Source organism: Fringilla coelebs, assembly GCF_963513975.1.
Source record: "Fringilla coelebs genome assembly, chromosome: 5".
NCBI classification, from domain to species: domain Eukaryota; kingdom Metazoa; phylum Chordata; class Aves; order Passeriformes; family Fringillidae; genus Fringilla; species Fringilla coelebs.
The window spans coordinates 48,279,735-48,296,161 of NC_140033.1; positions in this window are offsets into that span (position 1 = coordinate 48,279,735).

Sequence of the window (16,427 nt, forward strand, 5' to 3'; positions counted from 1 at the left end):
TCTGCAGACTCTTGGGTCGTGAGACTCATGAAGTAAGAGGTGGCTGCTGCTTGCTAGGTCCCATACACCTCACTGGTGTGGGAACACCTGTACCACACAGGGGAAGGGAGTGTCCGCCCTGTGTGCAACAACGTGACCCCCAGATCATTCCAAGAAGCTGCCTTCAGTTTGGAAGGCAGGTGAGAGGAAGACTTGGTTTACCTGCCAGATTGGGGAACAAAAGGAAGTCTGAATGTTGGTGCAGTCAATTTATCTTCAACCTGATTGGGGTAAATCCACTTGGCCCTCTTTTTATTTTTATATTTTTGCTTTTCCTAAGGAAGGAAGAGGGAATGTCAGTGTAACAGGCTACACTATATGGTTATTTGGGGTTGGGGGTTTTTTTAGGTTTTTTTTTCCTTTTTTCTTTTCTTTCCTTTTTCTTTTTTTTTAATTGTTTTTTATTTTGTAAATTATGTAATTTTAAAACATTTGGGTTTTAGGAACAACAACAAAAAAAATCATGTTTTTTTCTTATTAAGGCCTTAAGAAAGGGGTTAGTGCATCTTTCAGGGGTCACTCTGCCATGGGAATAAAAATAGCTGTTTCACAAACAGTTTTATATAAAAAAAGCTTAAAAAAACCAAAAAAACGAATAAACTTCATTTTAACCTTGTCTCCTTTTGTTTTGTGCGAACTTGATTTGTTTAAAAGGACAGAGACAGTACTATCTGCTGCTTTTTGGTTTCTTTGCCTTCATCGGTTCTGCCTTCAGTGATGACCTTCTGAACTGGCCCAGCAAGAGGAAGACCACAAAGGCTTTGATAAACTAAAGCTTAGGATTTGTTTGATGTTCAGAGTTAACAAGCCAATGACTGGATGAATTTTCTGTTTGTGTGAGTTGGTGGTATCTCACCAGGTCACTGACTTCTTTCACTCATAGGATGGTAGCATATCCTAGTGCTATCAAACAGCGTGTTGTTTACTGGGAAGTCACTAGAGATAGGGATCTAACCAGCATGACATGGATAAAAAAATGGGGTTGATATTGTGGGGAGGGAAGAATTATTTTAAAAGTTATGTACTGGATGCTTGCTCAACTACTCACATTTTGGAGTATTCAGCACATAAAAATAAAATCTATGATAGCTCATATTAAGATATCTATTTTAACTCTATTTTTGAAAGATCGATTTAAAGATTGGGGAGATAATTTGGCAGTTATTTATTTCTATAAGTTGCTACTCTCACTCATAAATATTTGGAAAGAAAAGGCAGCCTTCTGCTTACTCCTTTTCCAGTAGCAGCTACTGAAGCTAGTATGTCCTTTACATTAAGAAATAGACCTGTTGTGATAAATGTCACTAATGTGTCATGAATTGGTGCTGAAAATATTTAACTGCTGGTGTAGTCAGAAAAAAGTCATTTTTAGCATAGTTAATGTGATTGAGTAAATTACTTCTTTTCAACTGAATAAAAATTGGTTTTTTTTTTTTCATAGTGTCTGTTCTATTCTACATATTCAAAAAAAAAGCTCCTGTTACTACATTGATTTTATGTTGGTGAAGAGTCAACTCTGTATGTAGCACTGTGACAGCAGAACAGTGTGTGCTGGAACTGCTGAATTTGACACTTTCACTTTGGCTCTTCAGGGTGGTGTCACAGCAGAGGCAGAAGGTTTTCGGGTAGCTGGGAGGGAGCCTTGGAGATTTTCCACGTGGGAGCTTGTGGCAAGCATGGAGATTGAATATTTCCTCTTGCACTGTGGCTGGAAAGTTAGTGGCAGTTGTGTAGAGTAAATAAAGAAGTGGTACCACGGTCAGTTCTGTGGGAAGTATTTTGCAGTGGGAAGTGCTTAAAATCCTTCAACTCAGCTGTGGCTTAATCCCCCCAGTGCTGTGGTCAGAGGTGAAGGTGCTCTCCAGTAGAGCAGGATTGTGCTTGGTGGTCGAGTCTGTACAGAAATGAGAGCTGTCATGATTCTAAAAACGAGCCAGGAGGAATTAAAACAATGTGTAACGGCTTCCTGGGAGAGCTTGGAAATTATCCAGAAGAGTCATAAAATCCTGTTGGAAATAAAAATTTCTTTTGGCTGAGAAAATACAAAGTGCTGAGTGGATTTTGAAAGCTGTTGTACAAAACATTTACCTGCTTCATCCTGCAAAAGCAATTAACAGCTTGACATCATGGATACCCCAACCTGGAAAGAAAGAAAAGGTTTGGAAGTCTTGGCTAATTTAGAATTTGTGGAGCAGAAATGACCTGCAGCAGAACCTTAAAAGAGATTATGTATAGATGAGAATGGCATCTGTTTGGGAATTACCTGTTTGGATGAGGAAGGAGCTAACGAGAGCTTGGATAAGGCCGCTCATTTTCAAAGTGTCTCTCCGTGCTGACTCCCATCGGGATCTCCTGAAAGAGACTTACACCAATGTGCTGGAATTGAATGTGATGGTTTAGGAGTGCTTCCAAGCTAACCAGAGTGAGTCAGCACTGCTGCATGGGGTCAAAGAAAAAGATGTTTTCACATCAATAGGGAATGGATTCAACATGCAGAGGATGTTTGTTGATATGACAAGGATAAAGGGAGACCTGCAGGAGCTGGTGGAAGCCCTGGGATGTGTACACAGCAGATCTCCATACCAGGAGCTGCCCATCGATACATTTGTTGTTTGTATGTATTGTGTGTGAAATCCATGCTTGGAAATCCGAGGCACAGACCACTGTGATTCGTGCAGCAGGGGAGAAAGCCATCTCAGCTGCTCCTGCAGAGGGCAGTGGCCAACCTTACTAATCTGTACCACAGAGGTATGAGAGGGAGTTTTACTTGGCCTTGTGATATTCTTGAACCTTTTGAATTGCTTAGAACAAGACAAAGTGATGATGTTCAATAGTATTGAAATAAGCAACATTCAGGGGTTCAGGGTGCAGGATCTGCTGAAGAATGTTGCACATCTAGTTAATGGAGTCCAGCTAATGGCAAGCTAAAGAAAGGCATTTTTGGTGGGACATGCATGTAAAAAGCAAAAAGTTTGTTGAGATATGGGCAACTGAATGACAGCTCTGGAATTTTGACTATATAATGTGCAGTAATGTACATAAAAACATGTATTAGGAAAGATAATACCTTAAACTGGCACAGTTACAGGGGGAGCATTTGGGGGCTGATTTGGATATAAACTTCATAAATTATCATGCTTATTGAGTTATTATGTAAGGAATTACCTGTGTGTCCTGAGTGCAGTGGGTGTCCTGGACGTGATAGAAATATTTGGTAGAGGGATACAGCATTGGTTTGTCTGATCTAGTCCTTGACTTGCCAGAATGACTGAAAGAAGCAGTCCTCTTAACTCAAAATTGAGTGTAAATATCATACTTTTGGAAGTGGAACAGGATATTTGGATGGTTGAGGATGAAAAATTCACCTTTGCTCTGGATTTTTTTTTAATTACTAAAAGTTACATGAAAAAGAACCGAGTACAGAGTACAGGTTCAGTTACAGATCTAGAAAACACAAAAATATGGTTTTACTGACTTTGCTCTGAGATGCTGAAAGAGCAGTTGCAATCTTGGCTTTGTGTTAGAAATCCTTGTTGTGAAATGGGACAAGATTCTTGTCAGGCTGTGAAATTCCAACAAACAAGTTTGGGTTTGGGTTTAGTTTTTCGTTTCAGGTTTTTTAAGATGGAACTCTGGCAGCATATTACGAGTCAGAGAATTTAGTCAACAAAGGTAGAGGACAAAAGTAATTACTAGAAAATTGTGGGAGACCAGTAATACTCTGGTACTTTCTCCTGGCATTGCTACAGGCCAATGAGAGCTTGGCTAATGCACACCACTGAAAAATTGGCTCCATATGAATATCATGCACTATGAGCTCCCTACCTGACCAGTGCTATTCAGCCAGAAATTAATATGTAAACCTCTGAAGGAGATTATGAGGTTTTTCCGTAGAGTGCAAAAGTCATTGACATAGTGGCTGTCATCGTTCCTACATGTGATTGTGTAACTGTTTGCTCTCTCTCTACTTCTGGTGGAATCCAAAATGTTTACTCTGTCATCCAGCTGGAAAGTGAAGAGAGTGCTGCTTACAGAATCTTTTTGTAGGATTTAATTTCTTAAGTGGATCCCACTTCCTATTTAGTGTGTTTAGCCTGAACTGGAAGGAGAGCATTTCTTGTTTGCTGGCTTCTTCCACAGGGTAATACTGAGAGCTGAGATTGCTTCTCTTCCCCCTTCATCCTCCAGAGGTTTCTTGCAATTTATTGCTTAACTCAGTTTCAATGCTGCGGTTTCAAGGTTTTGACCTTACCTGGCCAGCTTTAGAAATGCTAATATTTCTTAGCAGCCCCAGAGAGACTTAACTCCCATCCAAATAATTTGAAAAAGAAAAATAGTCTTTTAGCTCATAGTACAACCCCCCTAGCTGCGCTTCAGGACTCATCCTGACGTGTTCTCCTCTGCGTGATAAAAACCTGCTTGCATGCTGAACATGAGCATGGCCAGGTTACCTGCAAATACCACCTGTACTGCATTAGGGCTTTTGGGTTGTAGCTGCCCCTGCGGACAGCCAGACTTGGGTTTCACAGTAGATTTGGAGGTTGGTGCTCCCTGCCTTTGAGATACAGCATGGCAATGGTTTCCTGAGTTTTACTGAAATAGTTGATTTTCAGTGCCACATCTTTTAGTGAGGAGCAGCAAAGAATGGCAGAGAAATTGTCGGGGAAAGAGCTGGGAGGTGTTTGCACTGAAAATAAAAATGGTGGTGTAAGGGTAAATTTGCATTGTATAGCAAGAGTCCTCTGAGCTGAAGCCAGTTCATCAAAGAAATGTCACTTATCATGGTTTTATTAACAAGTGAGAGTCTGTACACTTCACAGCATTTATATGAGAAAAACTTGTATTTATATGATAAAACAGGTTCTTGCCCACCAGAACTGGGTTTCCTCACAGAAGAGAAATGGAATTCTTAGATCCTTACAAAATGTAGATTATTTTGAGGACATTACTTTGAAGGCTGTTGGAATTACAGCAACCTGGATTAGGGAGCATAACAATATCTACTTCTTCTTGCGCACTTTTTCATCACCTTGGATTTGAAGTAACGTGCACGTAAGACAGATCTCACAGTTCGCATTTGTAGTCAGAAGAAATACAGAAGAGTGAACAAATTACTGTTTGGTGTTGTACTGTGAAATTCAGAATTGGCAGGTGGCAATGGATTTCAAAGAGGCAAGAAAGCCCTGTGTTGTAAGCAGAACAAGGATGAATTTAATGTTACACTCCTGGGTTTTGTAATATTTTGCTGCTTTGGAAACCAAGGTGAGGAAGCCACTGTATAAAGTGGATGTTTCAGTTTCTCTGTTCACCTGGTGTCCTGCTGTGGCTGAAACTTCTGAGGAGGCATCACTACCTGTACAGGTGATAGATGGCAAAAATACAACTGCCCCTTTGGGAATGAAGCCAAAGAGTTGCACTCTGCAAGAAAATAGGCCAGTAAAATAAATACTGCTGATGGAGACTTTTCCTGCAACCAAAAGCAGAAGCCATACAGAATGGCCCAATTTTGTAGCATCTAAATAGGTTTCCAGGGTTGTGTTTGACTCTGCTCCAAATGGGAATCATTCTTGGCTTTACATGACAGGAAAGTGTGCCAGGAGAAGAAAATTTCCGGAACTGTGAGATAGAAGTGGGCATTTGCAGCTTTAAAGAGGACATCAAGGTTTGCAGGCTTCATGACTGACTGCAGCTGCACCACTCATTTCTACTAAAACCAGCAGTGTCATGTTGCCACAGGAACAGGAAAGACTTGGAAAAAATGCTGTTACAGCAGAAGTGTAAGCATTCCTTATGACAGATGTGAAAGATGGACTTAGCAGACATCAAGTTTGTGGTCTGCTGCTTCAGGAGAGGAAAAGAAGGTGCATCTTCTTAACTGCGCAGACTTGTTGCTGTCTAAAAGACTAATGGATTGGAAGATGTACAAATTATTATTAGGAACAGTGCTAATCAGCAGCAGTGACTGTAAGACTGCCAGGAACTGAGAAAAATTCTGCTTTGGAGCACGGCCCTTTGGCCTCAACCACTGCCCACCACCCACGTTGGATGGATTCACCCCTGAGCTGGGCACAGCAGTTTTATGATCTGAAGTTCCTCTTGCAAATAAGGAGAAGTGAGAAAACCTTTTACAAGTGGCTCAGTCATATGAAAGAGTCATGGAGAAATAACAGGTCAGTACAAGTCTGGGAAGGTTTTCTCCTGAGGTTCCTTCTAGGGAATACTATGCCATGAGAGGAGCCCTGAGATCACTGGAAAGGCATTTGAAGGCCTCACTGGTGGAGGTGGCTGTTGCTGATGACCTTTTCTGTGGGAAGCTCTGTGTGTGTGAGTTTTGGAAGAACAGTCCAGGTAGGTACCTTACCAAATCCATTCTGTGCCATTTATTAGACTACAGAGCAACGGGCCCTGAAATTCACCCTTAAATGTAGAAAACTCTTTTTGTACCCAAATGGTTGTTCCAAATAAGGGATAGTCTTTGTTGTGCTTCAAGGGGGACTGTTGGCCAGCCCACCAGGGTTGGTTGGTCCCTCTTCAGAAATGCATCAATATGGTTTTCTACCTCCAGTCAGTGGCATGCCACAGAAACTGGAATACAACAGCTGATGTTCAATTTTCTAGGGTTTCACTTGACCTTTTTGAAAGTGCTGCTTGAGACAGACACCAGAAGTCTTTGCAACCAGTATTTAGCATTCTTGCCGAGAGAGACAGAGAATGAGATTTGCCCCTTATTTTTAGTATTTATTTTAGTTACTTGGACTTTAGGAGTAGCTGATCAAAAACCTGAACAGCCTTTCCCAGTCCTCAGCTAAGTGTGCAATGCAGGGCTTGGTAGAACTTCTTATTCCTTACAATGTAAGGGGAAGAACAAGTCACGGGCTTGCCTGAGCAGCCTCTTCATGTCTGTTAGCCACAACCCCCTACAAAAAAGCCACAGCCTTTTTTTGGCCTACCTGTGTCTTCACTAGGTGCACTAAGGATATACCAATTTGTAGTTTTTTAGAGCATATGTCCTTACCTTTTTGATATGTAAGCCTGCACGTATGTCTGGAAATACATAAGGGTTCAGAAGTGGAGAAAAAATGTTCATTGACCAGTTCGTATGAACTTGGGTGGGAGTGGTAAAAACCAGAGTTAATGTCTGTCACACATTCAGGGGGCACTTCAGCAATTAAAATGTCACAACTCAAAGTGTCCCACAAGGCACCGAACCTCTGTCTGGCAAACAGGCAGTGTACGTAAAACAAAAAAACCCCTTTCCATGGAGTAAGCAGGTTTTGTACCTTCAGGCCACAGCTTCCAACATGCTCATCCTTGAAATGAGCTTCTCACAGCCACACAACACAGCAACTCCTGTATTTCCGCTTTGCTTTCACTTCTGCCTCAGCTGACTGCCCGTGTTTGAGCCTGATTTCTGCTGCAGCCTGCTGCAATTGCCAGAGCAGCCAACTATCTCCAGTCATTCTGAAAAGCCTTGTGGCCCTGTATTCAAAGAGCTCACGAGGGTTCCTAACAGGCGTGGGCAGGTGGAGACACTTCCATTCTCGTTTCCACTGCCAGTGCGTATCTGCAAGACTGTCATTGCACTTCTCCATCTTTCACATTCCTTGCAGGTGATCTGTGTATTGCATGTCCGTGTTGCTCGCAGGTAACTCAACCTGTGTGTCATCATTTGTTGTGGTGTGACTCAAGGGTTCTATTCTGGCGTTGTAGCTCAAGCAGGGGCCCTCCCTCTCACCCTGATTGGGATCAAGGGCATCTGTAGCTGGTCCCTGTCCCTCAGGCAGCACAGAATGCCCCAGTATCTCCAGGCTCACGCAGAGGTTACTGCCTTGGTATCCGGTGTCTATTGCAGTGCTGTTACACTTCACTAACTTCTCCAGTTGGACTTTTGGCCTGTCCCATGTCTTCATCATCCAGGCTGGTCTGAAGTCCTGAAATTCTGTCTCTCTCTCTCTTTCTTTCTCTTCTTTCTTGTTCTTTTACAGAATCAGAACATTTATTCTAGACTCTTAAAACTTTGGTTTTTTTCTTTTCCAAAACTGAAGAAATTTTCTGCAGTGTTCGCAAAGGTATACCTGCTCTAGATCAAAAAATTAAATAAGCATTCAAACTGTGTCTGTGATCAGGAATCTCATCCAGCAGCCATGACTATTACAGCTGGGACACATATGAAATTTTTACTTGTCATCTACATTCATGTTTTAAAGCTCTCCAGAAATCCTGTTATAGAACAGACTGGAAGGCACCTTTCAAGGTCTCTGCTCCAGCCTGATGGCTTTGTGAAGGTCAGCCTCAGAACTATACCAGTCTGCTCAAGCCTTTGGATAGTCAGATTGTGAAAACCTTGTAGTAGACTCCACACTATCTCTGGGCCCGTGTTCCTGTGCTGAGCTGTCCTCTTGGAGGAGCACTTCTTTGTGTCTAGTCACAGTTCTGATTGTTGCAGCTTGTGATTTGCCTCTTGCCCTGTCACTGTGCCATTTGGAGAAGAATCTGACTCCACCCTGCCTATAAAATCAGCAGTTCATGGTGGTATGACAGGTTAGGACAGTCAGGCTGCTTGAATCCCTGAAAATATTTAGCAGTGGTTTTAATCGCAAAATCCAGCACACCTGCAGGCCTTTGGTGTAACTGTCCAGAGTAGCTTGGGGAATTGGGGCAGCAGTGGGTGTTTATTCTGGATCCAGTTTCTGCAGGGAGCTGTGCCTCAATCCCTTCCTCCACAGCCAGGACAGAGGAGTGTAGATCACTGCCTGCCTTCTGAAGCTCTTTCCTTTGGGAAAGGGCTACCAGAGCATCAAAGACTCGAGTCTTCAAAGCTTTACTTCTTCTAACTGCTATTCCCTGCTAGTTCCCTGCTTGCTTTTTTCTTACTTGCCAGCAAACCTGACGTTCAGGTGAAGACCAGCGGTCTTCATCCTGACTCCAGCCAAGCCTAGCCTGCTTGAGGGAAGCAGGACCGAAAGGCCTTTCCTTCTTAGAGCCCCGAGCTTTCCGCACCCTCCTCTGCCTCCCTGCTCACTTGCTCCTTCCTCAATCGCCGCCGCCTCGCAGCCCTCGGTGGTTCTGTCCTTGCCGAGCTCCTGGCCGGCCCAGAGCTGCGGAGGCGGCCTTGAGGGCTGTCTGGTGCTGCCACCTTAAGGCTCTAAATTCGTACTCCAGCAAAAGCCGTGCCCGCCTTCCCTGGGGACAGAGGGTGGGGAGCTGGGCACCGGCCAGAGGCCGTCTGTAGCAGCTGGAGGACGACGCAAGCCCTTACCCCGCTGCCTCCTCCACCAGCTCTCCTGGGAAAGCGTAGCGGGCTTTCACGGAAGTTTTTGCCTGCACCTCCTGATTTTGTGGCTTGTGAGAAACCATCCTTTGTAATCTGTAGGGCAGAGTCGGAGCAGATGAGGCAGGGTATGGAAGTTTCTCTCTCAGAGGTTTTTACAGGCTGCCTTTCTCTGGGGAGAGAGAGGGCTTGAGCCTTGTTTCCATCGGCTCAGCAACAAATTAGAGGTGTGGATGCATCTGCACTTTGAATGCTTTTTGGTGGCAAATTTTGTTGTTATTTGGCTTATTGTGTGATCTGCAGCCTCTCCATTCCCGTTGCGCTTCTGGGTGAAAATTCCTGTGTTGTGTGACACCGAGAGGAGGCACCTCTGACCTGAAGCCACTTTGGGAGAGCAACCAGCCAGGGGAAGACAGCGAGATCAGTGGCAGCTCTGACACAGCAGAGACCATGGGTGTCAGCTTGGCTGGGGTTGGCAGCTTTTCCCTCTACGGCTGTTCCCTGCAGCAGCACAAGCAGCAAGGTGTGCTTGTAGGAACCCATGTGGATTCTGTTTCCACAGGTGGTGGGATCCGAATGCCATAAAGCTGTCAGCTCAGGAGGTGCCCTTCATTATCTAAAGACTTGCACAGGAAAACAGGTAGCATTAGAAATAGCTGCTAATTTTTAATTCTGAGTGCAAAGGTTAGGTGTTAGGTATTAGACCTTAGGTCAAAACAAAGTGAACACAAATCAAAAATATTTTGATTTTGAAATAGGCAATGAAGTGTCATTAAGTAAATAAAGCAATTGAGGATTTTCATGAGGCCTTTCCCCCTTTCTGGATATGAGCCAATATGTTTTATCCTGGAGTAGCACAAATGAGAAAGGAGCTGCAGAAAGGCTTTAACTCACAGGCATAGTTCCTGTGTTCAGTCCATAGGAGAACTAAGGTTTGTCATCTCCATCTGTGGCATGGCTTTGAAAATATTCACAGTTTTGTGGATTTTTTAAGCAACCCAACAGAAAGTGTTTAAAGTGTTATTACCTCAAAAGCATTCATTTTTCATGGCTAGCTCAGGCCTGCATGTTGCTGGTGCTCGGGGACACCTCATTCTGAGCTGCAGGTGCCGGGCCACGCAGCCATTCCCAGGGAACCTGGGATTCAGCAGTTTTAGGAAGCTGCTGCTTCTGTGCAGGTGGGGAAGCTGCTATGTCAAGGAGATTGCTGTTTTGCCATCAGAAGGAAAGGAGCAGGCCCCAGCACATCCTGGGGTGCTTCCTTACCACTCACCTGCTGCATGGCATTGTGATGTCTTTCAGCACCAAGCTGGTCTTTTGGTCAGCTTAAAAATCCCAGAAATACTTTCCTTCTCAGTTTTCCCTTGCAGCCACCATCTTTGATCCTTCCTCCTTCCTGTGGATACCTCCTGAGTAAGAGTGTGAGTATTTTTGTTGACACAAAACCACAATTACAAATGAGGACAGAAAACTAGGCTTGTTGCATATGGTTGCCGCGAGAGTGTAGCGAGTACTGTTGGCAAAAGTAACCTGCAGATCACTTGGTGTGGAGCTCCAAAGGTAACTGACAAACTGAAAGCCAGCAGTAAGGTCTTGCATGCATTGCCATCATTTCTAATTTCTATTTCACTTCATATGCTCCCACTGTTACTAATTCATCTGTGGGCACAACTGTGCCAATATTTCTAATCGAAATATTGAGGGTTTTCTATTCCTACAGAAATACAAAATGCCCATTCTGAATTCCAATGCACATTTGGATTTGTGAAGCATAAACTATCATTGGGAACATCACACTAAAATCAAATGTAAATAACCCCCATTTCACTGTCACAGTACACACAGCAATCTTCTATTTCCAGCACACTGAGAAAAACTTCTAAATGCTGACTTGTATTCAAGTCATTGTTTATCCTGACAGAAAAGTGGTTTTTTCAGATAAAACCATGAAAAATTGTTAATGAGAACTTGATGCTGCATTACATATGAAAATAATAAACTCTGTTCTCTAGCAAGCATACTATTCTCTCAGAAATTATTAACAGAGGATTTAGATCATCAAAATTGTATGTTTGAATATTTTCAGTTTAGTGCATTAATATAATTTGATATTAATGATTAATGAGTGAAAAGATAGAGAATTATTGCTGAAGCCTGAAATCTGAGTTTCCTGTGAGGAGACAGAATCACCCAAGGTTATTCTGCCTGCTCCTGAGAGCCATAAGCACAGCACAAAAATGTTGTTCTCTTTTTAGCCAGGTTAGCTTCCATTTTTTTTATTTTATTCATAAATGAATAAATTGAGGACCTAACTATGAAAAAGCAGCATCTCTGACTATTTTTCCAAGGCATGGAAACAGCAACAAAATGCTTCCTGTGACAAACTCCCTCTGCCAGAAGAAAAAGATCCTAGCTAGACAATGCATGCAACAAGAGTCTTCAGGTTAGCTCCTTATCTATTTTAATCTGTACTTGAAATCATTAGCAACATATATCTTTGCTTTGTAATCATTCTGGTATCAGTATTCACTAATGCCCTTTGCACCAGGATTTGTAGATTCTGTGTCACAACTGAGTAAACAGCTCCATTAAACACATTATGCAAGAGAGGAAATGGAGCCAGCAGCCATCTGAGTGCTACCCTCTAAGGCACAACTGCTTAGGCTTAGGCTTAGGCTTCAGGTTAGGCTTGTGAAAACTCCAAGCCCAGACCTTCAGGGATGTTACAACTCCAAAATGCATGCACAGTGGAGTACTTCATGTCATCTCATTACATTTGATTACAATCACTTCATTTCAGAATTTTATTTCATTAAATTGAATTCAGTTTTATTATAAGTCTACCATACTCAGATTGTATCACTTTCTTCTCTGATTTCAAGATGTCAATGAGTAGAAATTCAACAAGGTTTGGTCCCTTTCCATGCATCTTGTGTCATCCCAGACCATTTTATTGTTTTCACTTTGTTTCAGAATTCTCTCTTTTATTTTTAGCACTTCATTTCATCCCTTTCTTCTCCTGTCCACTCATGTCGTTCTCTGATTTCAGGATTTCAATCGGTATAATTTTCAATGAGTATAATTTTGGCACGTTTTGCTTCTTACACTGCACCTTATGTCCCAAAATCAGGGAAAAAAGGTAAACAAAGAGACAGGAGAAGAAATTGAAGGAATTAAATGCTAAAAAAGGAGAGAAAATTCTGAAACAAATTGAAAGCAATAAAAGTGGTTGGGATGACCTGAAGTGCAGGGAAATGAAGTGAAGCTTATCCAATAGATCCTCATCGAAACCTTGAAACCAGAGAACAAAGTCTAACAAACACCCTGGAAAGGAGATATGATGAAATATAACTTCTTCTTTTCTGTACTGTGCTACGATCTCCAAAGCACAGTTACATCTTATTAAACTATGTCAGGTAGCTAGGCCACCATCCTAACAGATGGAAGCTCTAGTTTGATTCCCCATCATGGTGAGGAATCCTTACAACCTTGGGGGAAGGAAAGCTCACTATCTACTCAGGCTTTATAGAGAACATGGGGCAGAGCCTCTTCTTTCTATATTCTTTTCAAAAAGCAATAGCTCTTACCAAACCTCACAAGGTTCTTAAATCAGCCTCCATTGCCATCATGGTCTGAAACTTCCTAATATAATAAGGCTCTCTGAAGACTGAAATAAAGTGAAGTCTAGTCTCTAGATATGGAACAGACCAAGCATGAAATAATTATCAAAATTACTGTGTCCATATTAACCTTCACAGTATTTGGAATCCGAGACAGTAAAAAGCGAAAGAATTAAAGTACAATGGAGAACCAAGTACATGCTTACGTGTTCAGCTGATCATCAGTTATGCCTCCAGACTTAGAACTTTTGACCTCTGCACCCAAATTCCATTCTGGGTTTCTACTGGACCTGCCTCAAGACATTTCCTGTAACATTCCTTCGTTTATTCCCGTAAATACAGAAAGGCAAATGTTATTTCATTCTCAAATTCTGCAATGTTCTCTAAAACTAATTTAATGTATTAAGCCACTTTGAGGCAAGAGAGACTCCTTATATTTATATTACACTTCAGATTATATTTACAAAAACAATATCTTAAAAGCAGAGTGTCATTATTTCTAGTATATAAAGCACTGAGTAAACAGCAAAACTTAAAGAATTTAACTGGTAGCTAGTCTCAAGTATTTGCTTGAAAAGTTTAAACAGAAGAAAGATTTATTTAATAACAGCTTTACTGGTAACAAATTTTCAACATTGCTAAGTTATGATACCTTCCATTTGAGGATGGACATATAAATCGCCTATATAATGTCTGGAGAAATGTAGTTACATTTATCATTAGGGTATCTGAGTGCAAAGAAAATCCTAAACCCAGGAAAATTATCTGACACAACATCCACTCTCTGCTGTCCATGTTCCCAGAAACGTATATGGTAGAAGTATTAGCCTTTTTCCATTTTCTGCATGTTGGCTTCATGAACATTGCTTTGGGAAAGTTAGTGCTGGGATACATAGTACTCTTTCCTTACAAAATACTAATATTTAAACCAGGTATTCAGTATTTCCCAGACAGTTATGAGAAAGCCCAGCTCTGTGCCCTGGCAAGTCCATGTTGTTCTCCTGGCAACTTCAGAACCCTTAAGCAGAAGAGTCATACCAGGATGACATTAATGAATAGGAAATTATTTGTGCCAGGCTAATTGAAGCCATAGAAAACACAGAAAAAGGAATCTTAAAATGCATTCTGCATTGATCCAGGTCTCAGAGAAAGTGTCTTCCAACAGCAATCTGCTGGTTTGCAAAGCAAGTTTTCTATTGCTGTCTGCATTTTCCTTTACATACATGAATTTGTAGGCTTCATATGCAAATTCATAGATAGGAAAGCTGTGAAAAGTTTACCATATTCTGGTACTAAATGACACAATTGAAATATGCACAAATCACAATCAGGGCATCTCCAACTCAAGAAGTTTGAGAAAAATATAAGCAAATGCAATTATTATAAACTGGGCAGTGCCATAAGTCAGTGTCACAGGGCAAATCAATGGCAGAAACTAAACCAAGATGCTTTTGTCTGTCTGGCTTCCAAAACATGGATTTAATTACACCATTCTTTCCAAAGGTGTCTGTTGATCTCACACTTTAGAAAAGTAGGATGAGTTTTTCTGTGTGGACTTAAATGTATCTCTTATGGGGGGAAAAAAAAAATTACAGGGTTTTAGCCAGTAATTGTATCCCGAATTCCCCAGGATGCTCTCATTACAGCAAAGGAAAACCCCAAGGTATAAGTACTAAACCAAAAATGAAAAGAATAGCAAGATATTCACAGCTCCTGAGAAGCTTAAAAAGCAGTAAACCAAAACCAGGAGCTGAGAGAAATCAACAGCCTATGGTATCGGGGGCGTAAGCCATGTTTTTCTGACAGTTTCATAAGATAGTGTGAATCAAGGCAACTGCTGCCAGTCATTTTCTGAATGAGCAGGCATCTTGCCAGAGCTCAGACACATCACAGAGGTTTAAGGGAATCTTCAGGAGGCATTTTGGACCAGTGCTGGAACCACAACCTGGTTGTGGCAAAGCAGCCCCTTGATTCATTACCTCCCCACGCTGGGCTCAGAAATTGCACGTGCAACAGCACTATTTGGCTAACTCATGTTAAAGTAACAGTGGGAACAGTTTAGCCTGTGAGAGAACTGAATTTGGCCATTAAAACCAAGCCAGCTTGCTTTGATCTCTGCTTAACCCCAGTTAACATGACGAGGATGCTGTGGTTAGGGCCCATAACTACAGCTTTGGGCTTACTGAGCTGGTGAAGCCATTGCCGGGCAGCGTTACATGTACATGTGAGCTCAGTCCTGATCATCTCAAGCTCTGTGAAATGTCAAGTCAAAATAAAGCCATTCTGCTCTTATAATTTTCATTTTTCACCCCTCGCTGTCCAAGGCTTTTCTAGGGGTGACTTCATCTCTGTGGCTGCTTTATTCATCCAGATGTTGATGTTTGCAGCAACTGCACAGCTCACTCTGCCAAAGTGCTCACAGCATCACTGCAGCCTGTCTCTTTGACATCTTCCAGCACCAGCACAGAGTTGTCTCTCTGAGGTGAAAGATGGGGCCCAAGACATGCGTTGCTTTTGGCATCGAGTTGAGTCATTGCTCTTTCAGGGCAAGGGACATGCATGGGGATGGGCTAGCATGAGGGGTGATGACATGGGCAGGGATGGGTGAAAGAAGTAAAGTTCAACTACAACTCACTTTAGTGATAAGTGAACTGGTCTCATTGATATAGGCAAAAGAGTAGGAGGCCATGGGAAATTTAAGGAAGAAAAGCCTGAAGAACAGGTTTCTTTGCAATGTGGGAAGGCTGGCAGTAAGTCATAGTAACAGTAACTATGAGAGACTGGGCTATTTCAGTTCTGCTGACTGCTTTATTATGAACAAGCTGTTAGCACAGTCCATCTTAAGGCTGTAGAAGTACTTCTAATGTTTAAAATCCCCATCTGAAGGCCAAGAAAGTCACAATGAACCAGCTGAGACTAAAATTTCCAGAATTGGGGCTGTGCTTCAGGCTAAATTTGTTTGGGAACATTCAGCCAAAAGTTTGTTCGTGCCTTTCTAACAGCTGACATCGTTCTTAGAAATCCATTGTTTATCTGACCTTCTCCTAACCCATTAGAAAAATTTCTGGTGCTATTTTCCTGTCTCAGTTAAACGCTTTGAAGCATTACAGGCAAAATTTGGCAGGAGGCCGCTTTCTGTTAGGAAGACACATTGCAGCAGCTCTCTAAAACTGTGCTCAAACTTGGCTCCGCTACAAGCACTTGAAAACCCAGTTTGCGTGCACCTGATAGAGCTCTCTGTTTTTCATCTAAAATTCCCCTGAGATGTCTGAGTAGAGCAGGTGCTGGTTATTGCTGGCTGCTAGGGGCTGCTAAGGGCAAATGACAAGTGTGAAGCTGGTCTCTGCCATGCACCCCTTGCCCCTTCCAGCACCAAAATGGTTGGGGGGAAGCCATCTGAGTGAAAGCATAACAAGCAAAAGAGACTTTGTGTGCTGAAAAAAGGAGGTGGAGGAAGGATCTAAAAAAAGGCTGGGACTAGGTGGGAGACCATGTTT